The 27,181-nt window shown below is 46.7% G+C and overlaps 1 protein-coding gene across 9 annotated transcripts in view; it reads right to left on the bottom strand.

The window, feature by feature from the left end:
- Window positions 1-27,181, bottom strand: part of LOC107995119 (zinc finger protein ush) — a 166,005-nt gene that overhangs the window by 15,544 nt on the left and 123,280 nt on the right. The gene's annotated exons all lie outside the window — the stretch shown is intronic.

The following is a 27,181-nucleotide window of genomic DNA, read 5'->3' as shown; positions in this document are numbered from 1 at the left end:
ACAAATCACACCTGTTCCAGAAATTCTTCACGATCGAAATCGAATGCGACAATTTTATATCTCTCTTATATTTCGCAACTATGGATCACAACAGTGCGCCACAAATTTCACGAAACTTCTTTTCATATCATATCATATATATAATATTTTCCTCTCTTCTAAAAGAAACGGTAGTTATCTAACACTTTTCCTTTTTCGATCCACATCTTCTCTCCCCCCTCACGTAATATCGAAATGCGCGACGCATAAATTCGCATAAGTCGATGCCCCCTCCCTCCCCCGAGGAGATGACGCGTTTGTAAAGAAAAAACGAGCAGCGTCGTAAAAAATTATATGCATGCGGTACGCGCACGGATACACTCGTTAGGGAAACGAGTTCGTTTGGGGGTTGGAGGAGGAGGGTTGCAAGTTGCCGGCTCGCTTCGTACGGGGCTTGGAATCGCTCAATTTTCGATGATATTGGGGAGGAGGGCCACGGTCGGCTATGTTCGCGGCTGGTTTCGAAGGGGGTGTGAGAAAGGAGTAGTCGTAAATCGAGGAGGGAGAGGCGGAGATACGTGGAAATGGATTTTTATCGAGTGTCTGAGAGGAAGCGGAGGGAGAGGCGAGAGTGGAAGTTAATTTTGTGTCGTTTATCGGTATTCCCGTGAGTTACAGGCGTACCTCCGCGTCTCGTGCCTCGAATCTCGCGCCCCCCTCCCCTCCTCCCCCTCCGATTCATACTTACACGGAATAATACGCGACGCGGCGCTTCGTTTCCTTTAATATTCCGCGTCGCGCGTTGGATTAAACGTATGATGAACATTTTCTTCTTCTTTTCCTTTTTTCCTCAACTGGAACTGGTATCTCGATCATTTCCGTTATTTCTACCCTTCTCTTTTTCATAAATTTTCGAACCTACCTTCGACTTCTTTCCAACACTATTTTGTGCATGTGGCTTTGAAAATTTATTCAAATACGATCGATGGATCCATGACGGAAAAATAAGAAATAAGCATTGGACGTAACTCGGGTCATTATCCTGTGCGATCTCTGCGGAGTGAAAGAAAGAGAAGTGGAGTTTATCGTGGTGGAGAAATCGGGTCAAGGGTCGCGGCGTGAAAAGGATGGAAGAGGCGAGGGGCCTTATTAAGAAAAATGGCGCGCGGCGTCGAGGGAAAAAGCAACACGGCCAACCTGTGGGGGTGAATAGAGGGTTGAAGGGGAGGGTTGCGGCGTTATCTTCGCGCAACCCATTCTACCGCAACCTTATCTACCGTAAAAACTTGGGCTTTAACCACCGGGGATCATAATCGAGCTTATCTCTCCGCCCCTCCCCCTCCATCTCGTTTTCTCTCGTCGCCGTTGCACCGAAGGCTATCTCCCACTTTTACTCGTCCATCGCACTCGCCCCTCCCCCTCCCCCTCCTCACGATATCGCGGATTTTATCGCCGAAACTTTGAATCGACTCGCAGAGATCGCGAGAAAGAAGAAGAGACCCGTGGAAAGGAGAGAGTGGCTGGAGAGTGGTTTTATTGTATTGGAATATCGAATGATGTACGAAAGAAGACGAAGATCGTAGAGTAGGTACGATTTTGAGTAAAAAATCTTGAGGAAGAAATTTTGATTTTTAAATTTTTAAATTTGTGAATAAATTGCATTTCATTCTCGAATATTCTTTACTCGGAACGAACAATTTATTCCTTATAGCACGGAGGACTCACAATTTAAACTAACACAATTTGCCAATTTTTGTCGTATCGACATTTTCGTTGTACTTGGGCTCAGACGTCGAGCAATAATTAAGATATTTTCGAAAAGGGGAGAGGAGGAAAGGGAGCAAGGAGGCGGGGTGATATCCGATTGAAAATTTGTCGAGCACGCGACAGGATCCATCCCCTGCCACGGTGGTGCTCGTGGGAAAAGGCACAAACGGAGGGTGAACGGGAGAGGGAAGTCGTAAACGTAATCGTGCTTTTTCAGGCGCCGCCACTAAACCACCCCCTCCCGACCTGTGCACCATGCCTTCGGGAGCCGCTTAAAATATTTTTACAGCGTACAGCCGCTACGATGTCGCGATATTTCGTGCTTACGTACCGATGATAACACCCTCTCCACCCCCTTTCACTCGCTCCAATCCGTCTTTCTCCCTCTCCCATTCTCGTTCATCCCCTCCTTCCTCTCCAAAGAAAAGCGAACAATTCTATCGATCATTTCGATAAATCTCGCAAATCTTGACATATCCTCCCGCAAAAATTAGTATTAGTTTCCTCGAAGTATCACTAAAACGTCTCTACGATCAAATTTTATCACGAATCGTTTATTCAATCTACTATCTATTTTTTTTTAATATGCACGCAAAAGAAGAAGAAGAAGAAGAAAATTGAGAAGAGTAGTGAATAGAGGAAGACAAAGGGGGTTGGAAGAGAAGTCTTCTGGAGGCGAGCGAGAAGTTTCGTGCGTGCTCGCATCGGCGAGGCAAAAATCGTCGAAGCCTTTTAGACGGTTTACGATCCCGCGGACCAAGTATATCTCGAAGGCTGCCGAGAGGAGAAAGGCGAAGCGAGGAGGGGGGGAAGATGAAGATGAAGAGAGAGAAGGGGGAGGAGAGAGAGGTTTGCGAGGTCGGTCGGCAGATACGAAACCGTCATCATATTGAAAACCATAATTCGTGGGACTGGGGTACCCAGGTACACCAGGGGCGTACCGTGACCGCTATCTGAATCGCGTCACAATAAATACTAATTCCTGGAAGGTGGCCCTTGCCATTATCTTAGGACCGTGTGGCAAAGTCACTTATACTTACTTATACTCCCCTCTTCTTGCTCCCTTTCGCTCGTGTCCACCCTCTTTTCGCCTTCCTCCTCCTCCTCCTCCTCCTCTTCTTTTTCTTTTCCTCTTCGAGCTGCCTCCTCGATAGAACGAGAATAATTATTTTCGATAGGTCGATGATAGCACGGAGGCCTCGTTATTGCTTATGCTTTATGTCTTAACCCCCTTTCCTCCTCTCTTTTGTTTCTCTACGATCGAGTAGAGAGAAAGAGAGGAGTAGTAGTTGCACTCGTCGCTTTATTTTTTTTCCGTTCTTTCCTTCTTTTTAATAATTTCTTTTTCGCTTCGTGCGTTTCTTATTTTTCTTTAATCTCCCCCTGTCGCCTCGTTTCCGCCATGCTTCTCCTTTTTCGGCACGAGGCGGCGATGCCTCTCGTACGTTATCCGGGGAAGCCTAATCGGGGCCCATCCGTCAGTTTAATGGAGAATCGAACCGGGCCCTCGCTTTCACTCCTCCGCGCATCCGTTAATTGTCGCTTCTTGTTCCTGGTTTATGGAGGCCAGGAGACGTGACGAAAGGATGCTCGTGAGAATGGATCACCCGAGGAGAGATTCCCTCGCGAATCTTCGAACCGTTTTCACCACGAAACCAATCACGATACGAAGCGTGGAAAACTATAAAGGTAATAATTTCGAAAGAATCCAGAGACGAATATTCTTCTCGAAACTAGAGATTGTGTCCTATATTACGCATCGTATTACGAGATAGCGATATTTTCGAGAAAGCAAAAAAAGGAAAAAAAAAGTCACAGCGATAAAAGAAGTTCCAAACCCACTTCTCTTCGATAAGAACATTATCTCTCTCGAGATTGAAATTCCAAATTCAATGAAATTCAATTTCACAACGAGTCCGAATGGACGAATATTGCAAAAGTCGTTTCTTCGAAAATCTGAAAAACAAAAAATTAATTTTTCTCTCTTTTTTTTTTTAATTAAACCGACCAAATCTCTCAACGACCGCGCGCGACCTCGAGATTCGATAGTCCGCCTATCAAATCTCTCCACGGCTCGATTCGTGTATGTGAACGCAACACGGAACCGTGCGCGATCCAAGGTCGTCACCGCGCAAAAATAGACCGACAAATCGCGTGATATCGCGAGACGATTACGTCCCAGGGAAATCCCCTGGATCGAGTGAAGAAGAAGAAGAAGAAGAAGAAGGATTCTAATCGGTTACGCGGCAGAGATCTCGAGAGAAAGAGAGAAACGGTTAACAATATATATATATATATCTGGCTCGATGCGATGTAAGCGAGAAATAGTCAGCCGATGAATCATCGTCGAAGAGTTTCTTCCTTCCATCAGTTCTCCCAGACGCGATAACGCGTCCCGACCGAGGAATGAAATTTTATTTCCCTTGGCGAAGATACCGTAATCGACCGGCAATTGCTACCCCTCTCTCCGACGTGGTGGATATTCCACGATGCACCACGACTTGCACCGCGTCAACTTGCAGAGCGATGGATTCTTCTTACGCCGGGCTTGGAATGGTCACGGACCTCCTCTTTCTCCTTTCATCGCCTCTCGCCTCCCCATCGGATCGATCAGATTTATCGCGGACGTGTCGTGAACCGTGACCGGATTCCTCTCGCGCTACTTTATGATCCATTTTTCCATTTTACCATTCGATTCCGACTGTGAATAGTCGGGACGGAAGATCGAGCTTCGTTGATCTGGGCAATTATTCAACGAGACAATTGAATTACGAACAGTGTCATCTTAAGATTAGATCCTTTTTTTCCAAGATTTTTCAAGACAAGAAATATATATTATATATATGAGAAATTAAATCTTTCTCCCGTTATCATGCTTCTTCGAGAGAAATTAAATTAAAAAGAGAGAGAGAGAGATAACCTGCGTTTATTCGAAATCTCACACGCGAGTTGGATGCACAACGGATGCATTGTGCCCAGCAGATATCACGTCTCCTTATCGTTGTCGACGTCTGAGGCCAGAGCTCGAAGGCGTCCAGACGCTCCTGCTTCCTCCCTTTTCCTCTCGCCCTTTTCCTTCGAGCGCCCGATTCCTCCTCGCGGAACGATAAACCCGACGATTAGACGCAACCACGCGGGGCGGTAGGAAAAAGTTTCCTAATCGGCAGATAAGACGGGATTTCGCGCGTATTCCTCCTCTTTCTCGCCAATTATTTTCAACAAGAGTTCTCGACGCTTCTCTCTCTAGCCTCTTAGAACCACTAAATCGTATCTATTCTATGATTCTTTTTCTTACGTCTTTCGTTCCTCTTCGTTCTCCTACTTCTTTGGATCAATAATGATTATCCAATACGAATTATGAGGTGTAGAGAGGACCGTCGTAACCGTCGACGAGTTGCGCTTGTCTATTGTATCGCAGATAGTTCCAGTCACGCACCTTGGAGTGAACATCTACGACAAGGTGTTTCTTCCCTTTGCAGGCCACTAATCCAAGGATAGAACGTAGTATCGAACGGACTCACGATATAAAACAGACGTAATCTTAATTCAATACGTGATCACTTATTAAATTTTCCTAGCAAATTCGATTCCATCATCGAGAACAATGTTCTTCTCTAAACGTCTTCTCTGCGTTATCCACCACCGTTAAAAAAAAAAGCGCACGCTTTCATCAATTTTCTCCTCGAATACCACCGACACTCCTTTAATCCCTCGCGTTCCCTCGACTCGGACGGGCCTGCAACCAGCATCTTGCCCGAAATACGTGCTGGGGGGAGAAAGAGAGAGAGAGAGAGCCGATTCTTCGTAGATACCAAAGTATCTACTTGCCAGAGACGCGGTTAATCTTGGGCCGGGAGAGTGGTGGCCCTCATACACCTCGATATTGTTTAACTTGCCTCGTTATCGCTAGATGCACTCTCTCTATAGCCATCTCTCCAGGGGTGGAAGATAGCGCGCACCTTCGAACCTCCCTTCCACGACTCCCCTTTGGCGTTTCCACCCACCCACCACCTTCTTCCTACCACCATCTTCGTCCCACCTTCTCGCTCGAGAGAGCTGGCGAGGGTTGGGAGGGTTGGGGGCCTGGAAGGGAGCTGCATCCAGCTGATAACGCCTCCTCAACTGATAACGAGCCGGCCAGGCTCTCGTCCTCCTACGTACACCACTCTCTCCCTCTCCCCCTGTGTTTCTACGACGTCGCGAATTCCCTGCGAGCCTCTCACGGCTTCTTCTTCTTCTTCTTCTTCTTCTTCGTTCAGGACAACCTCCTCCTCGCGCGCTTCCCTCGCGGATGGAGACGGTTCAGACAGGACGAGTTCCTGAGTGGTGATGGTAGTGGTGGTTGTATTCGGGGAGAAGGGCGAACTGGATTCTAATTTGGGACTTTCTGTCGGACGTCGAGTGATTTATACACGAGGAAGACGTCCTTTTTTTTTATTACGTGACAAATCGTCGTTGCGTAATCTATCGAATCCAAAGTTCAAAGCGAGGCTTTCCTTTTGTTCTTTTTTCTTCCCTCCTTCTTGAAATATTACGACGCGACGGCAATTTTACTCGAACGAAGATGTGTCCGCGTTACGAGCATTAATTTCATCCATCTCGTCTTCTTCTTCAACCGGAAGAAACGAACTCGGAGAAACCTCGCTGAGAAACAAATCGCAATTGGCCGCAATCGGATCAGAGGGATCTCTGATCGAGGGCGAGGACGAAGACGAATTTCGTATCCCCGCGGAGGAGCGAAATCGTGAGAGAGGCCACCGAGAAAAGAAGGACTGGGCTCTCTCTTCCTCGCGGCGATATCTCGATCGATCGGTGCAGAGAGAGACAGAGAGAGAGAAAGAAAGAAGGAGGAGGAAGCGGGGCCGCGGAGTGGTCCGTCGATCGAATCTCCTCGCGGTGGAGAAGGGATCCCGTGATCCACGGTCCAAATATTGGGACACCGTATCTCTTGCTCGAGTCAACCTCCGCGCACAGGATGAATCCAGTCGGTGAGAGCCGAGAATAAGAATAAGACACAATGGACGAACGAAGAAAGGAAGTGGAGAAGACGTACAAGGAATTTAAGTGCGGTTAAGATAGCGCGAGATTCTTCGATGTTTATCTCGACCTCCAAAGATATACCGCCCACAAAAATATTAACGCCTTGAAACGTATATATATATATATATATATATATATGTATGAAGAGGTATGCAATACGAAGAAAAAGAAGGGAGAAGAATCGAAGAAACGAGAGGAGGAGAGCAAAATCGTAAACATCGATGGAAGGGGAGAAGGAGGAGGGGGATTCAAAAGATAGGTAGAAACACGAAAAGAAACGTTTCGCGATACACTTCGGTTGGTTAAGCCGACGTAAAGTACGTAAGAACGTAGGTACGAACGAAACGAACATCCCCCTCTCTCTCTCTCTCTCTCTCTCGTGGTGAGAGATAGCCCTCGAAGCCAGGTTGCGCCGATATGGGGGCCGAGACTTTACGAGACGGTGGTCGTGGACGAGTGATTGATGAGCAGCCGAGCTAATGAGGAGCTGAGCTGCAGGACGGGGATCACGATAAAGAGGTCCCACCACCGTGTAGCCCTTCTCGCGAGAGGCATACGGAGTTACAACACCTCCTTCTTTCTTCTCCCCCTATCGTCCCTTATTCTTCTTTTTTCTCCCCCCAAAAAAGCGATTGGCGGGCTTTTCTTTTTTTTTTTTTTTTCTTCCTCTAGGTGGTACGATTTGGCGATAAAATTTGGCGAATTTCTTCGCGTGCGATTAATAAAATTCCAATTCCACGTGGAAGAAGCTTCTCTAATGCTGTAGAGAAGACGTCGTCGCTTCGAGAATTTGAATGAAGAAAATCATTTCGAACAAGCGTACTTGGTAATTTTAATTTCGTGTATTTCATTTCGAAGGGAAGAAGATTTTCCTTTCAGAAGGAGCACAGTTAAAATTAGAAATTCGCTGCGGACAAATTCATCAAGCGGTCGGGAAATACGTTCGGTGTCGGACGGGGAGGGGCTGAAAATTCAGCGACATCATCATCCGTCGGCGTGGCTGATTTAAGCGCTCGTTGGAAAGCATTTGCCTACCTTATCTTGTTTTCTATTTACAGGATTATACTCGTAATTCGAGGAGGAAACGGGTTCACGGACGACGGAGTCGGAGAGAGGGAGAGAGAGAGGTTTCGGTCGAAGAAGAAGGAAGAAAGGGGGGATTGGCGGTGGCTGGCGAAGGAGGAGGTTTATAATAAAGCCTGCAGGGTCCAAGATACGTGGTGGCTGGCAGCCGTTATCAAACGGGTCCAGCGTTCGAGTCTCTTCTCCGCAAAATCCTCCCGCTAGGAAAGTTCGCGGTGAACCCGGCTGCTGTTCACGTGTCCGTTCGAACGTGAATCCACCACCCTCTTGTCCCGTTTCGCGAGGACATTTCCACGATCCGAAATTAATATTAAAACGTTCTTATTCCTTTTGAATATATATATATATATTCAAGAGATTTCCTGTTCGTAAATTCACGAAGAAAGAAGTTTGAGATATATAAAAAAACAGGGTGGAAATATACACGTAGGGAAATCGATCGAGGGAGAATAGAATCGTTTCCTGATACTTTTTAATCGCGCAACCCTCTTCTCGTCCACCCTCGACGGGAGAGGAGGGGGTAAACCATCACCCAGCAGCAGTAGCAGCGGAGAACCAACAGCAGCAGCAGCAACAACAACAACAGAGAGGCCTGGCAGCCCGGCGCTGTGTATTATAATGTAGAGTGTGTGTTATCAGACATCGGCCCGTTATCAGGGTCTGGGATCGCCTGGTCCGCTGCTAAGCTCCCACCCGCCCCCTATTCAACCCCTGATAACGAAAGGGTTATCACGCCACGCTCCCCAACTGCCATTCCTCGCCTCTAGGAAACCCAGCCGGCCGCCGCCTTTCCACCGAGAGAGAGATTATTATTCTTTTTACTTGCAGCCGCTTTTTCGCGCCGCCCGATTACGATCCCTTTGACTCGGCCACTTTACTGCTCGCCTTCCACCACCAACCTCCATTCCACCCCCTGTTTTCCGCATAAAGTACTCGTTCTTTTTTCTCTTCTCTTCCTCCCCCTCCTATTTTGTATCTCTCCTTCCAATACTCCCCCCTCTCTCTCTCTCTCGTACATCTTTTATTCCTTCCTTCTTCTTTCGTTTTCCAATTACTTTCAACGGTGGAGGAAACACTCTCGAGAAACTCGAACTACTTTTCTTTCGCTATTCGAATCGCTCCATTCCAAATTCTCTCCCAATCTTTCCATCGAACATGCGACTAAGAAACCGATAAATACACAGATTCGTGTAGCCACGTTGAAGCCTACGTGTATATATGTATATATATATATATAGGAAAGGGTGACCCAATCGGCGGCGGATAAAAAGGCAAGATAAAGCGGACTCGGTTGGAGACGAAATGCCAGGGGTTTGGCCGTGACGTGGCCACGTCAAAGGGGATACCCTTTGAAGGGAATGCGTGGATGCCGATCGCGGGATCGGTGTCGACTATTGGAACGATTAGCGCGAGAAACGGGTCCGCGACGTGCGAATCGCCGGTTCCGCCGTGCTCTTCGACCGATGTCTTGGCCGCGGCTCGACGATAAATCCACCGGCAGGGAAAACGTCTCGTTAGTCGAACCACTGAGGAGGGGAGGGAGAGAAGGAGAGGAGGAAGGAGAGATCTTTCGGAGATCGAGCTCGATCCACTCTGCTCGAGGTCATCTAGGACCTCGTAGCGCGCGCCTCGCTCCTTTCCTTCTTCTTTCCTCCTTTCTTATTCCCATTTATTTCGCTTCTTTCTTTTTTTTTGCCTCGATCGGAATCGCGTCTCAACCTCGGATCGAGAATTCTCGTTGCGTTTAGTGGAAACGACGAACGATCGATCCTTAACGCGACGCGTGGACACGATTGATCTTGGTTGCTCGTGCTCCTGTTCAATTGGTAATCGATAATCGGATGATCTTTGGAGAAAAGTTCTTACGGATCCCGTCGTTTCAACAATTGGGAGAAATTTCAGTTTCCTTTCCGTGAGCACATTTTCAATCCACCGATTGAAAAGGAATTTTAACATCTTCGTTCCGAAACTGTACCAATCTCGACTCGAAAAAAGTAAAAAGTAGCAAGATTCATCGTTAACACCCTTTTTTCCCACCATCGTTTCGAGGCGACGACACTCGTCCGTGACAAGATGGGACGATATTCGTGCGTGCAAATTCGAGAGAGACACGCGACGAGTCGTTAATTTAATAACACGGCACCGATTTTCCACCTCTCTTCGACGTGCGATACAAAAGATCCTCGAAGCGTTACTTGAATTTCCGCGACGAAAGAGGTTCCGTAATCCAAAAAAAGAACGACAACCGAGAAATCTCTCCGAATCTTCAGGATCCGAATCGAGGCAAATCAAAAAAAACGCTCGCGCAAAACCTAATCCTTCCCTCGTGAAGGAAGTTCACCGACCTTAACCGTGGAATTCTCGATACGTACCCCCCATCCCCGTCCACGTCCCGTAGCACGAAGGATAAAGCACCCGGGGAAGAAATTGCGCCGAGTATTTGTGTTACGCCGGCGATTCCATCTCGATTCGTCCGCGACCGAGCCGCGGCCGAGAGGAAACGACAGCGGAGGGAGGAAAAAAGAATATCCGGAGGTGAAAAAAAGGGCGGAGAGAAGAAGAAGAAGAAGAAGAGTAAGGAGAAGAAGGAGGAGGAGAAGAAAGAGTTCCAGGGCCGTGGAACGCGGCGTTCCACCACGGTCGAAGGGAACAAATTGCGTACAAGACGAGGCGTGTGCACGCGTTACGGATACGATCCACGGTTCGAGAAGGAGGAGGAGGAGGAGGAGGAGGCACGCAAACGAAAAAGGGTAGGAACGAACGAGCAAAAATCGAGCATCGTTCACCCGAGGAGGAGAGGGTGAGAGAGGCCTCGTATATCGGCGCTGATCAGCCGCGTATTTCCAAACAATGCTCACGCGAACACTCGGGGATTCGCATCATCCTCGGCGAGATACAATGGCCAGGGAAGGGAGTGGAGGGAGAGGGGAAAAAGGGAGGGAAAAAAGTGGAGTTTCGAAAGGAGTGCGGAGGTGTAGGTACGTGGAGGAACGAGGCACGATAAATTCATTATCGCGGGAAGGAAGGAAGGTCGTGGAGAGGGGAAATGTTATAATGATGGGAGTGGAGAGAGATTTATGACAGTCAATTATGCTTTTAGTTAACATAACCTACTATATACATATATATATATATAAACATTCCTGGTGCGATCTCCTCACAATCTCGAGCGAAAGAATGACTCGTGTACTTCTACATTGAGTTTCACTTGTCCCCTGGAAATATTCTTCTTTCCTCGCTTTTTATCAGCGGATGATACTTTTTCCTCGACAATACGCACACGAATTCCATAACTGAAATAACTTCGATTCCATTTCTCACGTTCCATGCAACCTTTCGAACGATTTTATTTTTTTAGATCCGAGAGAGGAATGCGTATACGCGTACGCATTTGCATAATTTTTCCCCGCTAATTCGAAAAAGGCGATCAACGGGCAATCTCCGGTTAACCGACCGACGTTTCCACGATCGAAAAAAAAAAAAAAATCGAAGAGAAAAACGAAGCTCGTCGTGTGTGCAAAACACACTTTCGCTACGCTTCCACCCCTAATCGTTTGATCGGTGATGATCGAGGGGCGGAGGGAGGGAGGGAGGGACGAACATCGGGGCCGAAAGATAAAAACGGAGGAAGAAACGAAGGCGAGGAAGGGAAGGGAAGGGAAGGGAAGGGGAAGGGAGGGAAAGGGGGAGCAAAAGGAGAAAAAGGAGACGGAAGAGGAGGTGGCCGGGCCGTATCTTGATACGAAGGCGACCCAGAGAGAGGAGCGAGACCAAGGAACGATTGGTCGATGTGGTACCAGAGTGGTACCAGCCTCGACCAATCGGCACCGACGACCTCCTCCGATGCCTGGTCCCATTCATAGATCAGGCCTGGCCAAGAGGAAGGCCTTCGAACCGTCGCCAGGATCGGAAGATCCTTGTCGATCCCTGCTCTCTCTCTCTCTCTCTTCTTTCCCTTCGCGGCTTCTCGCCTCCTCTCCTTCCTCTTCCTCCAGGTGAACCAGCCTGCATGGCGGACGCGAAACCTCCTTGCCAATTATCCATGCACCACCTGGACGAACCTAACTCGTGTTCTTCAACCAGACCCCTTTCGGATACTTTGTCTCCGGGGATCTACGTGTGTCTTTCAATAGGGCGAATACCTCGGTCTGATTTCCAATCTCCGTCTATCGTTCTCTTCTTCTTTTCCTTTTTCTCTTTTTAATTCGCTCGACCCGAAAAGGAAACGGCGTTAAACCAGCAATTTCTCTCTAAACTCGCAATATTTAAATTTTCCAACAATTCCTTAAAGAGTTTCCAATCCTGAAAATTCTTTAAAATTTCTTATATCTACTTTCAACTGGTCCTCGAGCGACGCATTCGCCGAAAAGATGCGTAACCATAAATGCGAATCGATCGCAGGCGGTTGAAAAGTGGTCGAGCGCGATCACACAGGAAGGCGCAAAATCAACTATTTACGAGCAACGACCTTTCGCTTGAAAACCACCGTGCACCCCCCTCGAACTACGCGCGTACATCAGAGTTCCCGCATCTGTCGCGCGCTTCCCGCGGAGAAACGACGACGGAGAGTTGAGGACAGTTCTCTCCTCGGCGACGGAGAGATCGAGGATGGAACAAGCTACCATGTTTGGACACCGAGCTTTTCCCTTCTGTCCCGCTTATATACGCACTCTGCCCACCGTGCACTTTTTCCCTTCTTCTCCCGCTCCATTAGTTATCGGCGAGTTATTACTCGAGGCGAGCACGCGCCTCGCATCCTCCTACTTCTGGACGACCGATACGGATAATAGGCAAGCGCTAGGCTCGGGAGAATAGCAAAAAGAGAGAGAGAGAAAGATTTCGAGATCGCAGCAAGCGATACGCGCTTTTTCACTTTGATTTTTCAGGAATTTATATATAAACGGTTATCGTGGAAACTTGGCGAAGAGAATGATCTAGTAGAAACGTAGATAATTGTATAATATAGATAGAGTAACGACGGAGATCGTTCCAAATCAATTATCCAATTTCAGTTGGTCGTGGAACGATCAAGATCGATCCGAAGAAACTCGATCCAACGAAGAGAAGAAAAAGCGTTAGAAGATAACGAGTAAGAAGCTTTATTGCATATACACGTTTCGTCGAGCCAGGTTCTACAGCGTGGTCTCGTGCAGCGCTTGAAGAAAGAGAAAGAAAGAGAAGGAATAAAACTTTCACGAATTTATCACGCGTTTCATCCACTCACTCCTGGATCGAGTTTTTCGCAAGAAGGCGTAGCGCGAGGCGAGGCGAGGCGTAACGAGCAGGTGCAGGTTAGAAGACGGTCCACCATAAATCTCAATGAGCCTTACTACCCGTATTACTCGGTCTGCCTACTCGGTCGCCGGATGCTCTTCTAATAACACACCGAGGGCCCGCGAGCTTGCCAGCTCCTCGCTCCGGGGGGTGGCCGGCCAAGAGTAGCGGCGCGAGCCGCTTGATTACAGGATATGGCACAGATGACGTGATATTAACGTAATGAATACCGATCGGTGGTCGCATGCGGGGCCGCGAGCCTTGCGCACACGCGATCCCCCTTTTTCGTCCACCCTCCTCTCCTTCTTCCTCCTTTCCTCTCCTCGACTCAACGTTAAAGGGGCCCACGAATTTATTAACGGCCGATTGTCACGGCGGAACGGCGATCACGCAATCGTTCCCTTAATCGTAACGAGCGGAGGAAGGCAGGGGAGGGGGAAGGGGAGCAGGGGCCCCGGGCCGTTCTTGCCTCAGAGGCGCGAATAAATGGGGAGTAATTGAACGGTGTAAGGGACACCGGCGTGCTCCTGTCCCTTGCATATTTTTGGTTTGATTATAGTAGTCGAGGTTGGGAAAGTTGAGAGAGAGAGATAGGTAGGCGAGACGTTCAGGTGTTCCAAGAAATAAACTCGTGCTTGTCGACTTTGGGAAACGAAAGTTTGGAAATTTTTGAAAAACGACGCGAGCTGGAATTCTCAGGCGTTTGAAAGAACCTTTTGGAATTCATTTTTAGAAACGGATGATACTTTTTGAGAATCGGGAAGAGGAGGAAGGGGAAACGAGGAGGATATCAAGCGAATCGCGGTGGATACAAATGAGCCTTTTTTAACTGCTTCTGCACGGAATTGGCTCGTTTAAGTTCGCTTTTGAAATACGCACCGGTGCCTGATTGCCGCCGCAATCAGCTGCATTAAAATCCACGCGGTTCACTCCCCCCCTCCCTCTCCGTTCAGAATCCGCTCACGTGTAAAATTACAACGTTGCACGCTCGCGAATCGTTAAAACAATTTTACTCCTGCTAATTGAAAACGATCTCGAATATCCAGAAGAATTTAACTCTAACCTACTGTTTACATGCGCCAGCATGGATAAGTTCTCGAAAATTCTCGATTCTCACGCCATCCAACGTCCTTCCAATAAGATGGAATTCACTCGCCTCAATTTTTCAAATTCCGGGATAATTCCTCTCGAAATTCGAGGGATAAAAATTCAAAGTGGGAAAGTAGGAAGACGAGGCCCCCCCCTGTCTCAATAATGGACACGTTGGCCAGAACGACGTGCAATTTAAAGCTTCGGAAGCTCCGTTAGCGAAAAGTGGCGTTTAACTTACGCGACCCGCCCAGTCTTCGATATTCAATTACGGATTTGCATACGCGCATGCATCTCCATTAAAACCCAGGTAACCCTGCGCCCCCCTCCCTCCCCTCGAAAACGCGGCCACCACCGAAACACTCGGCCTCTGTAAATTTGCTCGGTCAATAAACTACGGCCCCTCCTCGTAGTCTCGGACAAAATACATTTTAAAAAAGAGGAGCGCAAGCTCGGCACGAAACGATTAAACGCGAGCTCGAGTCCGAATAAATTATCCCCTCGCCGCGCGAATAAATTAATAATTAAGACGGGGGGGAGACAGAGAGAGAGAGAGAAAGAGAGAGGAGGCCAACCTTCCTCTTATTCTTGGAAGATGGAGAAGGCCGATCCTCTCATGGAAATGGCCAACCTTTTCTCTTCGTTCGGGTAATCGCATGCGCGGGGATAATGCGAAATTTGGTTAAAGGATGAGGAGGGAGCGTTGTCATCGACACGTTCGAGCGGCGGTAGCATTAATTGCACGGTGCGACGCGGTCGTGCACGGAATTCGCGTGAAAACGTGATGGATCGTCGTCCTGTTGGGAGTCGTCGCGACGTCGTGACCGAGCCACGGAGCCGTCCGTGGAATATAATGAGCCGACCGGCGTCACCGATCCCTATCGGGGTTGATCCTCTCTCTGCCTCCTCTCGCCGATGGACAACCCAAAACCGATCACGATCGCGCGCCGACTCGGGATGTTAAATCTTCGATAATAGGAAAAGTGGTTGGTTAAAGTCGAGTAAGAAGAAATTTTGTTTGAGAATAATCGTTCGATTCGTTCGTTGCGAGCAATGAAAATTTTGCCGTTCCTTCCTCGGGATATATAAATATTCTTCCATGCTTTGTTAATTCCGATGAAGATACATGTTCGTAAATTTAGATAGACGGAAAAATAGATTTCCATCGAGCATGTTTAAATTAGTTTCTCGAAAAAGATGATTCTCGAGATTCGAAGAAAATTTCACGTTAATTAAAACATTCCATCTGTAGCATCCCTTCATTTTTAATGATAGTGATATTTGAAATATAAAATGCAAGGATCGCAAAGAAGGAGGCGTAGATGGTGTAGATGATGTCGGGTGACAAAAGATGCGGGGAGGGAAAAAAGGAGGAAAAATGGGTGAAAGCAAACGACGGGTACACGAGGATGGAACCCTTCGAAACGAGCGGGGTGACGGTGTACAAAGTGGTCATTCGGGTGAAGCTAAGTAGCCGGCTCGATCCCGGGGGATTCCACCCTCCCGGGGCCTCGACAAATTGCCGCCAATTAAAATTCTCTTCTTCCGAGGCGCATGCCCGTATCCTTCCTTCCCGCCGTACTCGCCCCCCAAACGACCAGTTTCTTGCGTCCAATTAAGTTGTAGCCCGGCTCCACCGTGCAACCGGACAGGTTCTCTCGGTTTCCAGTCCCCCAAATTAATTTAACCCGAACGGATCCCCCGATTTCTTTCTTGCTTTCTCATCGAGCGAAACTCTTTGTCACGAGATTACGACGATCCCCCGATACCGATAATCGTTCTTCTCCTTTACTTCTCTCTCTTATTTCTACAGATCGATCTCGTCTCCATTTTTCGCGTTTCGTTTCTTATTCGACTCGTTATATTTGACGAAAAAGAAAAAAAATTCCACACTTTATCTCATCCTCCCCCTTCCCTTCCCATCATTTCGCAGTAATCGAATAACAAAGGGGTAAGAAGAAAATCCTCGAGAACGACCCCTTCCTTCGATCTCTACCCCCGTGTACTCGATTTCCGCGATCAGCTGGTTCCGAAAGTACGGCCTGAGGAATCCTCGGACGGGGGGAGAGGGCAAATCCGACGAATGAAAGCCATTTTCAACTAGCGAATCCTAACTCTCGAGCTACTATCCCCTTCCCCTTTGGAATATGGAAACAAATAATCCACGAGGAAGATCCGGCTCGCTAGCGCGGAAAGAGGTCCTCGAAGATCCACGAGCTGCTGCTAGGCGACAGTGAGATGGAAGAGCGGTCGAGAGGGAGAAGGATGAAGAGATGGTATCGGTGCCATATTAGAGGAAGTTATAAATCGCTGCGAATCTAAAATTGATCTTTTCTGCAACGGTTCGAAGGCCAGGGGGCGACGACGAGCAGACTACTCTCTCTCTTTCTCTGTCCACGTCTCCACGCACACACGTATATAATATATATATATATATAATAAAACGCACACGATGGCGGAGTAAAAGATGTTCTCGCTCGCACTGTGAAAGAGCGAGAAGCGAGAAAGCTCCGCGTTGGCGTTCTACGCGCTATGTCGGCGGGGTAGTCACCTATCGAGAGGAACCTCCGCGAGATATATCGATTGCGACGCGTCTGCGAGTTCGAGATAAGCCAGATCCGCATAGCTTCGGCTGTCGAGCCACCCCTACGGTTACCGCTGCCACCCCTCGCGAGCGCCCCCTTGCCTGCCGATCTCCATCACCATCCAGCTTTCTCGAGACGATGGACTCGCTCTTTATGCTCCACGATCGTTCGGGGATGATTAAAAAATGGATCTCTTAGGGGGATTCGTTCTTTTTCCTTTTTTTTTCTTTTTTTCTTTTTTTTGAAGATATTATCGACACTCGTCGATGAATATATCAAAGTCACAAAAGATGAATTTTCTTCCCCGTATCGACGAAAGAAATCGAGAGTGTATTATTTATTCTCCCATGTGACTTTTCAGCCATTCTCTCGTTAAAATATATATATAGAGAGAGAGAAATCGAGGGATAAGAAGGAAGCATCGAATAACCAAATCTTTATCGCGCGAAGGCCTGCCAATTGCACAACGCGTCGAGCAACGATAAATGATAAAATTTCCCCCTCCTCCAATCTACAAACAACAAGAATCCCAAATAAAGCCTGCAATTTCACAAAATCGTGTCCGGGATTATCTATCCAAAGCTTCCTCGCGGAACTGGCGACTCCCGAACTCGCGGCCTAATTGGAGATCTCGGCTTTTATAACGTCGCACCTTTCCTCCCTTTCCTCGCGAGCAAAATCCTCTCTCTCCTTCTCTCTCCCTGGTACAGAGACATTAGCATAAGGGTGGCTGATTTATAATTATAGTCGGGCGACGAGTTCGGGATGCCGGGCACGCAACTATCGTCCTCCACAAGCCTCGGGGATCGGTTTGCACCAGCCTTGGGCTGATTAACATATCTACGGCCGGACACCGAAGCCGGGGGATAACGTTCAACACGTCCCGGCCACGACTTTATTTTCCCCTCTTCTTCTTTCCCTCTGTCCTCGAGAGGACGCCGTTGCGCGCACGCTCTCTCTCTCTCTCTCCCTCCCCGTGCCCAGCACGTGGGTGTGCAACGGAGGCTTAATCCGGGCTCCTTTGTCGACCTGAACGGATCCTGCGCGTCCGGTTCGCTCCCTCTCTCTCTCTCTCGTTCGTGACTCGGGGCCTTGGAGGCCCCGGGTCCGTTGTTGTCAGCGCGCGCCCCGTTCTTGGTAACTGGATCGCGGGTGGACGATCGCTATTGGTAATCGGAGACCGCTCTTCTTTCCAACCTCGGTGTAGCTTGATACCTTTTCGCGAGGATTCCTGGCGGAACTTCGGAACGGGAGAGGCCCGATAAGCTTCCAGGGCGGAATCGGGTTTTATAGGAAAGGCGGGTAAGGATAAGGCTGGCTGGCTGGCTGGCTGGCTGGCCACTTGGATAAGCCACGTTTACGATCGTTATCGCAAGTGGATGGCCCTCCTTATCGCCCTCCTCGTCGCCGAACATCCGCAGATTTCTATCTTCTATCTATCGGATTCTCGAGGCTGTGGGTTATTGAATTTTAGAGGATCGCGAGAAGAAGGGGGCGGATCTGATTCTGGGCGCCGCTGATGCTTTTAGGCGTAGTTGGGGAGAGTAACCCCCGCTCCGCTTTCCTCCTTTTCTTTTTTTTCAACCCTTTGCAGAGGCGATATTTTATTCGTGAAAAATATGAAAGTTTTATGCCTTGATTTGCGTGTGAAATCGTTTTAAGTTAATTAAGAAATTCACCGGACAATCGAGTAAAGAAGGGTTAATTATAAGATTGGAACGACCGGAGAGACAAGTATTTACTAATCCAATCGTTGCAAGAATCGTTTAAAATTAACGATGGTTCAATTTCTTTCGTTTCATACGTGTTCTCCAAATTCTTAGAACTTTGGATCAACTCTGTTTTGCTTGTGAGAAATCGTGAGAATCCGAGGATGTGAAACTACGTATTTTTCTCTAATTATTAATCCTCTCGTTCGACTAGCATCGACGTACGTGTCGCTTTTTCCGCTACTTCTCCGCCTTCGTGCTCCGTTCAGCCATAATCATTTCATTAATATTCGCTTCACCAATAATCGCGGCGGTTATGCGCACGTGTGCACCCACACGTCTCTCCCGCTAGATACACCTTAACGCGCATGTAACGTCGTAACACGTAAACAACGAGCGAAGCCCCGCGTTATCAGCGACGCGCAGCGCCGCGTCCTCTCTGCGGGGGCGTCGTCTTTATCTCGCGCGCCGTGGCGTCTTGTTATCAGCCGGCCATTAGAATATCTAAATACCATCCCCGCGCGTCCGAATCTTTCAACCCTCCGCGGCCAGAAAAGGAGGCTGGCCTCTTTTAACCGAGAGTCCTCCTCCTCCTCCTCCTCGAGCGGATCGTTCTTCGTGCCCCACTTTGGAAACTGGGTATTTTTCTCTCCTCTTATTTAACGAAAGATGGAAGGTTTTAAAAGAGGTTTGAAACGGTTGAGTGGATATTATCCAAAAATCCAATTCGACGCCTTTCTCGTCGCGGTCAAAGTGACGAAATCAAGAGCGAGGAAATTTTTAGATCTCTCCACGGTGCGGAGGAAGGGCTGGGAAGAGGTATTTTTCCACCCCATTTCGATATTTACACTCTCGTCGCTCTGCTCCCTTATCCGGCAGCTTATCAGCCGCTGGCAGCCTCTTGTCACCGCAACTCCTTTTCAATCACGCGTACGTCCCTTCCTTCTATCCGTGACAGGATGCCAGAGAAATACGTTCCCCTCTGAACATTCGTCGATAATAGAATTTGCTCACTTTGATATAAATGAAATTACGTTTAATAAAATATTCGAAAGTTGGGCGCAATATATGACGCAAGTACGACGAAAAACTAACTCGCTCTCTAACATCTTCTCAAGTTGGTGGAATTCGCAGGGGGCGGGTCGAAAGATGGAACGACGGAAGAAGATTCAGAGAACGAAAACTCGGAGACGGGAGTGGTGAAGAGAGGCGAGGAAGCGAGACGAGGCTCGCAAAGGTAATCTCCGCGCCGTGTTGCCTTGGAAGGGTTAAGTTGTAGAACCACGGCTGGTCGCGGAAGATAAGGACAGCTCGAATCGCGCCTGCCCCCTCCCCCACAGCCGCAGAATCCGCAGCGTTCCTACGATTACCCCCGAGGATCGTCGACGACGCCGGTCAACCTTCGAAAAATCAGAGCGGATAGCGTCCGAATCGAATGTTCGTTGTCGCAACTCGTCTGCTGCTAATAATATCCTTCTATTGCAGCTACTTTACTTGCTTTCTTTTTTATCTCTTGTCACACTACAAAAGATTATTTCGAATGGTGCTTACGGACTTACGGTAAGATCGACCGAGAATTTTGCGCAATTCCTTAGGGGATCGACTTACCTGTAACAGAAAAAGGGAAAGAAGAAAATGTAATATATCGTTGTATTTACATAATCGAAGACGTTCGTTAAAATATTTCGAGTGTAGAGGAGGATGGAAGGCTCTGGATACAAAGTATTAATTAAATATATTTTTGACGATGATGAAAAAAATTTAGGTTTATACTTTCTATATATTGTTATCTGGAACGTGACTATGTATAATAATAATAATAATATCCGCTATAATATCGCGAACATCCGCTAAATCGAGTCGCCAACACGGGTTGGACCGCGACCTCTCGCCTTTCGACACCCCCGACGAGTCGATATTAGATTTGCTTTGAAAACCCACCCCTTCGTCGTCAGCCTCCTATCGGGCCGGTATAAATCAGGCTGGCGATCTTAATAAATGCGCGAGAGTCGTCTCAGCCGCGAGAGAGAGAGAGAGAGAGAAAGAGAGAGGGCGTCGAAGGTGCGTCGAGGGGGTTGAGGCGAGGAGGAGGGAGGCAGAGGGGTGGACGGATCGTATGAAACGTCGGGGCGGTTGGTAGGCAGCTAATATCCTCCTGGCCGCTATCCCTAGGCTCATCTCAATAAATTCAATATACTTGTGTAAATCGGAACCCTGGAACATCCCTCGTCGAACAGGAGGCACCACATCCCACACCTCCGCGGAGATGAGATGAACTGCTTGGTCCTTGCCTTCTCTCTCTCTCTCTCTTTCTCTTCTTGTCTCTTTCTCCCTGCGAGAACCGACCGATAATGTTATCGGTTATTGATTACCCATAACGAGCCGATCGCTTTAATTTCTTTATTTCCACTCGGTTGCATCTCGATTCTTGACGTAATTCAAGGATTGGAACAGCGTCCTTGCGTTCTACGAGTGCGAGTCGTATTGTAAAATTGGAAGTTATTCGATAAATTGTTGTTTATAAGAAGGTATATATTTCGAAGAAGAAGTATCTATCTCTTGGAACGAATTTATGGAAGAAAGTCTTTTGCACAGGAATTTCGAATTGCATTACGTATTACGTTCAGTTAACAAAAAAGAATTTTCTCGTAGAAAATAATACATTTAATCAAAATATACACACTCTATGCCCCATCGATCGTTCTTATATAATTTTTCCAAATCTTTGGCATAAAAAAATATCTTGCGACGATATACGGTATCCCAAGGTAATTCCTTGCCGAATCAAATCGAATTTAAGCCGCCGTTTCCAAGTGATCCCCCGAAGGCCTATTCCTCTCGAGAAGATCCACCAACCTCGAACGAGCTTTTCATCGAGTCGTTAGTTAACGCGGCTCCGCTGCTTCTGCCACGAATTATCGACGACTTATCGACCGAGTAATGCCTCCTCGATCGTATTTAACCGGCGATATTAATCGATTATTGATACCAAACCGCCCCCTCCCTCCTTGCTGTCCCATAATTTCACGGATCTTACCTCTTCTTCCACCCCGACTTTAACTCTTCCCTCCTCCTGCGAAATCGTTACTCCCTGCCGCCTCTTGTAATTCACCTTGTCGTCACGCCACCACCACGATTTTAACGAGGAGCCCACCACCATAAAGGGTTATATTTCGCGCGTTATCGAGGCGACGTCCCTTTTCTCTGTCCCTTCTTCCCTTCCCCCTCTCCTCATTCGCAATAGAGAAGATAGAGAAATATACGTACGACGAGCTTTTCATCGAGCAGTTAGTTAGGAGGAGGCCGATCGCGAGGCAAGATAAAAGGGGGGGGAAAAACGCAAGAAAGAAAGAAGAAATCACCCTTTTTTCGCAGAATCGAACGACCGTCGACGACACTTATCGGCCACTTTTGCACGCCACCGTACATCCCTCCCCTATCCTAATGCCACGTGATCGCCCGCTACCAACCGATTCCGCGCGATTACAGCTTCCGCGAATTGCCTCGTATTTCCTCCCCCCACCTCCGGCTCCTTAACTCCTTCCAACCTCGTTTTTTAAAGCTTTCTTAAAGTTTTACGAAAGTTAACGACGAAACGGTGGTGATCGAGCGGGCGTGATTAAGTTGGACAGATATGTATGGATGGGACGTTGCAGTTTTCTTGTTTGCTCCATGATTTCGTTCAATGCTTTCGCGATGGAAACGCGGGGGAAACAGGGAAGAGATGTTTCCAAATTGTGGTTGCGATTTTTTTATGAAGATTTTTGCGACGGAATATTTTGTTCGAAGCACTCGAATATTGTCGCAATAAAGAGAAAAAAAATAAAGAAAAGAGACGAGAATGGGATCGTTTTTTGAAAAATGATAGATATAATTGTATTATCCGCGTTGTACGATTTTCGTAGGCAAGAATTTCATCGGGTAAAATGATTCACTCCCCCTCCTTCCTTCCCTCTCTTCCCTCTCCCTCCTGATCGGGACATCTTTCTTCGTTGCCTTGCTTGGTGGTAGCCCGGGCGAGGAGCCGCGGTGAGATAAAAATAATAAATCATCCTGTATACGAGAGGCGAGACGCACATGCATTGCCGAATTCTCCGGTATCGCGGAGTCGATACGGAAATGGGTGCGAGAGAAAAGAGAGAAAAAACATCTCCTAAGTTTCTTACTTTTGCTTAACGCGTCGTTATCTTTTGTCAACCGTTAAAAATTATTATTCGAAAATCAAATAAATCGAGTAATAAAATTAAACAAATTGAAAATAGATGATTTAATTAATCTCAATTCTACTTTTCCTTCCTTCCTTTTCTCAATCCATATCGATCATTTACAATAAATCTATCCTAAAACTCGATAAAAATCCTCTAACCGATATTCAATTTTATCAATTATCAATTTGTTTGTTCGCTTCAAACCAAATCGTTATCCCATGAAATCGATGTTCGAACTTGGCTCAACTTGGCCTCGAAGAAACTCCAACCCTTAACAGCGACCCTTCGTTTCCTCTGGTTGTTAAAAGCGTTGCAGCATCACGTATCGGCGAGCAGACATCCACGTACATCCACGTACACAAACGCGAGCTCAGCGTGCCGATGGAGGTGCGCGATCGAAAGGGGGAAGGGGGGACGGTGCAAGACAGTAAGGGGCGGAGGGATGGGGCACGGTATCTCGAACAGCGCGCGCCGATTAATAACGAGCAGTCGTTACGGGAGATAAGGAAGTGCTGCGTCTCTCCCTCTCTTATTTCTCTCGTTTCGCGCGCGAGGGGTCCGAGGCCGAGAGAAAGAACCGGGTCGCGGCGCGGAGAGAGACACGTGTAGGTGTATAACCCGATTCTGTACGGTTAAACGGTGTGCACACCGGAAACTGTACAGCGGAAAGATGTACAGCGGCGCGCGATTGCCGATAAAGCGGCGTAAATTTTTAGGATCGTTCGCCGGTAGAAGGCGTCGAGGGAGGGAGGGGTTGCAGACACGCGGTAGGGCAAGGTTTTACTTTAGATGCAATTTTGTTTTTTAGATCGCTAACGAGATAAACGAGCGTGTGTTGCGCCTGTTCAAGAATACGTGGACATTTTTTGCGGAGCTACAAAGTAGTACATGGGGGATTTGGATGGATCGATTTTACGTTATCGGAGAACTTTGTGCTTTAATTCGATTCAGAGAACTGTGAGACGTGAGTTTATATTTTTAATTGTTATATTATATCATTTTGTTATTTTGATTTATGACGTTAGTATTGTCCGTAGCGAGAAACGTTTTAGATAAAAGTTGAACGGTTTCGAGAGAGGTATATTGCGGTATTATTAATTTTTTTCATAGAGAGTCGCGTAAAAGTGATGTGAAGATCAGATACGTCTTTTTTGAACAGGATTATGTATTTTTTCATACATAATCATTTTTTCATGGATAGATGCAAGATGTCATTCTCTATAAAAAAATTAGTAAGCCATTCCTAGAAAAAAGTTATTACTTTACGAGATAATTAAAAATAATTAAATATCTTATAAATTAATAACTTTTTGCTGTAAGTGGTTTAGTAGCTTTACATAGAGAATGTAGAACTGCATCGAATAATGCATTAAAAAATGTATAATTCCATTCAAAAAAACAATAAAGACGTTCGTATCTTTTTTATAGATTCACTAATAAAAAAATTAATAGTACGAGAATACAGTCTTCTTAATATCATTTAACTTTTATCTAAAATATTTTTTTATATTACCAATATCAATTGAGATTTACAGTTGACAAAGAAAGTTTTGTACCTTCCTGAATCAATTCAAGATAAAAAAATTGTAAAAAAAACAGGCAAAAGAGAAAATAGGTAAGTATATAAGGTAAGTATTTAAGGTAAGTATTTAAGGTAAGTATTTAAGGTAAGTATAAAACCAATTTTTAAATTCTCTCAATCAAAAGTTGAAATTTTAGCCAAAATCTTTGAAAATTTGAATTTTACGAAAAATTTCGCGTGCCACCTCCTCACGTATCATATTCTCCTAATCAAAAGTCGAAATTTTAGCCAAAATCTTTGAGAATTTGAATTTTACGAAAAATTTCGCGTGCCACCTCCTCATACATCATATTCTCCTAATCAAAAGTCAAAATTTTATCCAAAATCTTTGAAAATTTAAATTTTACGAAAAATTTCGCGTGCCACCTCCTCACATATCATATTCTCCTAATCAAAAGTCGAAATTTTAGCCAAAATCTTTGAAAATTTCAATTTTACGAAAAATTTCGCGTGCCACCTCCTCATATATCAAAAAAAAAAAATATATATTTCTACTTAAAAAAACCTAATCTGATCTTCATATTACTTCCACGCGCCTGTCTATGAAAAACTAATAACACCACAATATACCTTCCTCGAAACCATTCAATTTTTATCCGAAACATCTTTTAATATCATTAAAAGCAATCGAGATATTCCAGACGATAGAGTTCGAAGACTCTGCCATGTGTAGGTATAGGAAATGTATAAGGATACATCACAATACACAATTGATTTCAAAAGTATCCAGTATCCCTTCTGACTATTTCATACTTAATTTTTAACGTGTTTATAGCATTTAATAACGTCAATAATTAAATAATACTTCTCTTTCGCTAATCTTTTATAAAATATACTTTCGTAATCAAATGCATATCAATCTACATCTTCGTTACCATTAAGAACACAAGATTCTTTTAATACGTACCCTTACACCAAAAACCACGACCTCCAATAACCAATAATCACATGAATCATTCCACGGATGATCCACACGGATTCCTTTTCGAAGAAAGATACGGAGGCACATACAGAGGTACAGCAGGCGAGGGGTAGAATAGCGAGATAGGGTTGCCGCGCCATTACCTCGACGACGACGACACGTAGACAACCGACGTAGCGCACTTTGTCAACTTTGTATATCAATCAACCGGTCGGTAATGTTCCCGGGACATGGCGAACAGTCGATAAAGGACATCGATGCATGAACCAGAGGAACCGATGAGCCGAACTCCGAGATAAACTCGGCTGAGTCCCGACTGCGCATCGCTTCCATTCTCTTCGATTTTGTTTTTTCAGATTGATACAGGCAACGATTCCGCTCCCCGTGTAATGGGGAACCGATACTCCGTATTATTGGAGGCAACGTTCGCGATGGATCGGGCATGGAAATCGGTCGACATCATCGGAAATATGTAACATTGAATCGCGAAGATAATATATTATAATTTATATAATTTATAACGCACACTTTATTACGTCGACTTACTTCTTCTTCTAAACTTTAAATATAACCGGATACTGGATCGTATTATACCAGTTAAGGATACCGGATGTTAACCCTCTATTATAAATTAATCAAGAAAGATATCATTTCGTGAAAATTTTTATTATTATTGAAAACTGAACGTTGCAATTCAATTTTATTCATATCTCTAACAAGTCGAAGACATATAAATAGATTTACTTTTACCGCGTCCAATTACACCAACAAACGAACTATTAAATCCAATCAATTTTAATAGATCAAAGTGCGAAACGTGGAAAATTAAACTTACGTTCAACCAGCGAATCATCCAAACCTTCCTCCCTCCCCAACACCAACACACCTCCCAAACTTCGTTCCCAAAACTCATTTCGAACAGAAGGTAGAAAATCATCGCCTGACGCTGGCCAATACGGTTGCAAAAAGCGGGCGGCAATCATCGAACGGGGAGGATAAAACTCCTCCGTCCAACGCTCTCCTCGCTCGCGAAACACCCGTAAAACATCCTTCAACCCTCCCTCCTCTCCTTGCCTCTCCACGAGCACGGAAAGCCATCGACCTCCACCTCCTTCGCACCACCCCTCCCCAACCCCCTCCATCGCAAAAACCGAGCAATTATCGGGGCACGGCCGATAAGACAGCCATCTCCAGGGCACCCTCGTTGCCGCGACCATAAATAAACCCTCGGCCGCCACCGAAATCCTGCGGATCGTTTTAAAATTACGGCAGTTACCACCCTCCCCCATCACCACCACCCCTTTAGACACCAGGAGGCAAAGGAGGAACTCCAGTCCGATCAGATATATATATATATGTATATATATCTCGGTACCCGCGCGCCTCGGATAAAGATAACGAATCCGCGATGAGCGGAGATCGATCGAACGCCACCTCCTCCCCTCCCCCGCCAAAACTTTCCTCCTCCTCCTCCTCCGTTCTCCAGCAGGGATGACGAGGGGGTGGGAGAGGTGGTTGGATTCGTGCTTGGAGGGTGGGTGGTGCCGAAGGGTGGAAAAGCTTATCGCGAAGCGCACGCGGTCGCCACCGCCAGTCACCACGGCCGCGGAAATTCCGAGGAATTCGAAATGGGGGTGGTGGAACCCGTGCAGAGGGGCGGCAAGGCCACGGAGAACGGGATGTGTGTGTGTGTGTGTGTGTCGTCGTTCGGCGGATGAATATTTCTTTGGAGGGATGGGGATGGAAGGAGAGAGGAAGGGAGACAGAGGATTGGTTGCGTTTTGGTTGCGGATTTTGAATATTAGATGTTGAAGATTGGGGGACGGAGAGAGGAAGAGAGAGGTTTTGGTGAGGAGACGAGACGAATGATCTCTTTGATCGGTGTAGGAAAGTTGATGAGGATTGGACAAGTTATGGAAGAGGTTAAAGGGTGTACGAAATGG

The sequence above is a fragment of the Apis cerana genome, linkage group LG11 (genome assembly GCF_029169275.1).
Source record: "Apis cerana isolate GH-2021 linkage group LG11, AcerK_1.0, whole genome shotgun sequence".
Lineage (NCBI taxonomy): Eukaryota > Metazoa > Arthropoda > Insecta > Hymenoptera > Apidae > Apis > Apis cerana.
Note: the sequence above shows the minus strand (reverse complement) of the source record. Positions and strands in the feature narration are given on the sequence as shown.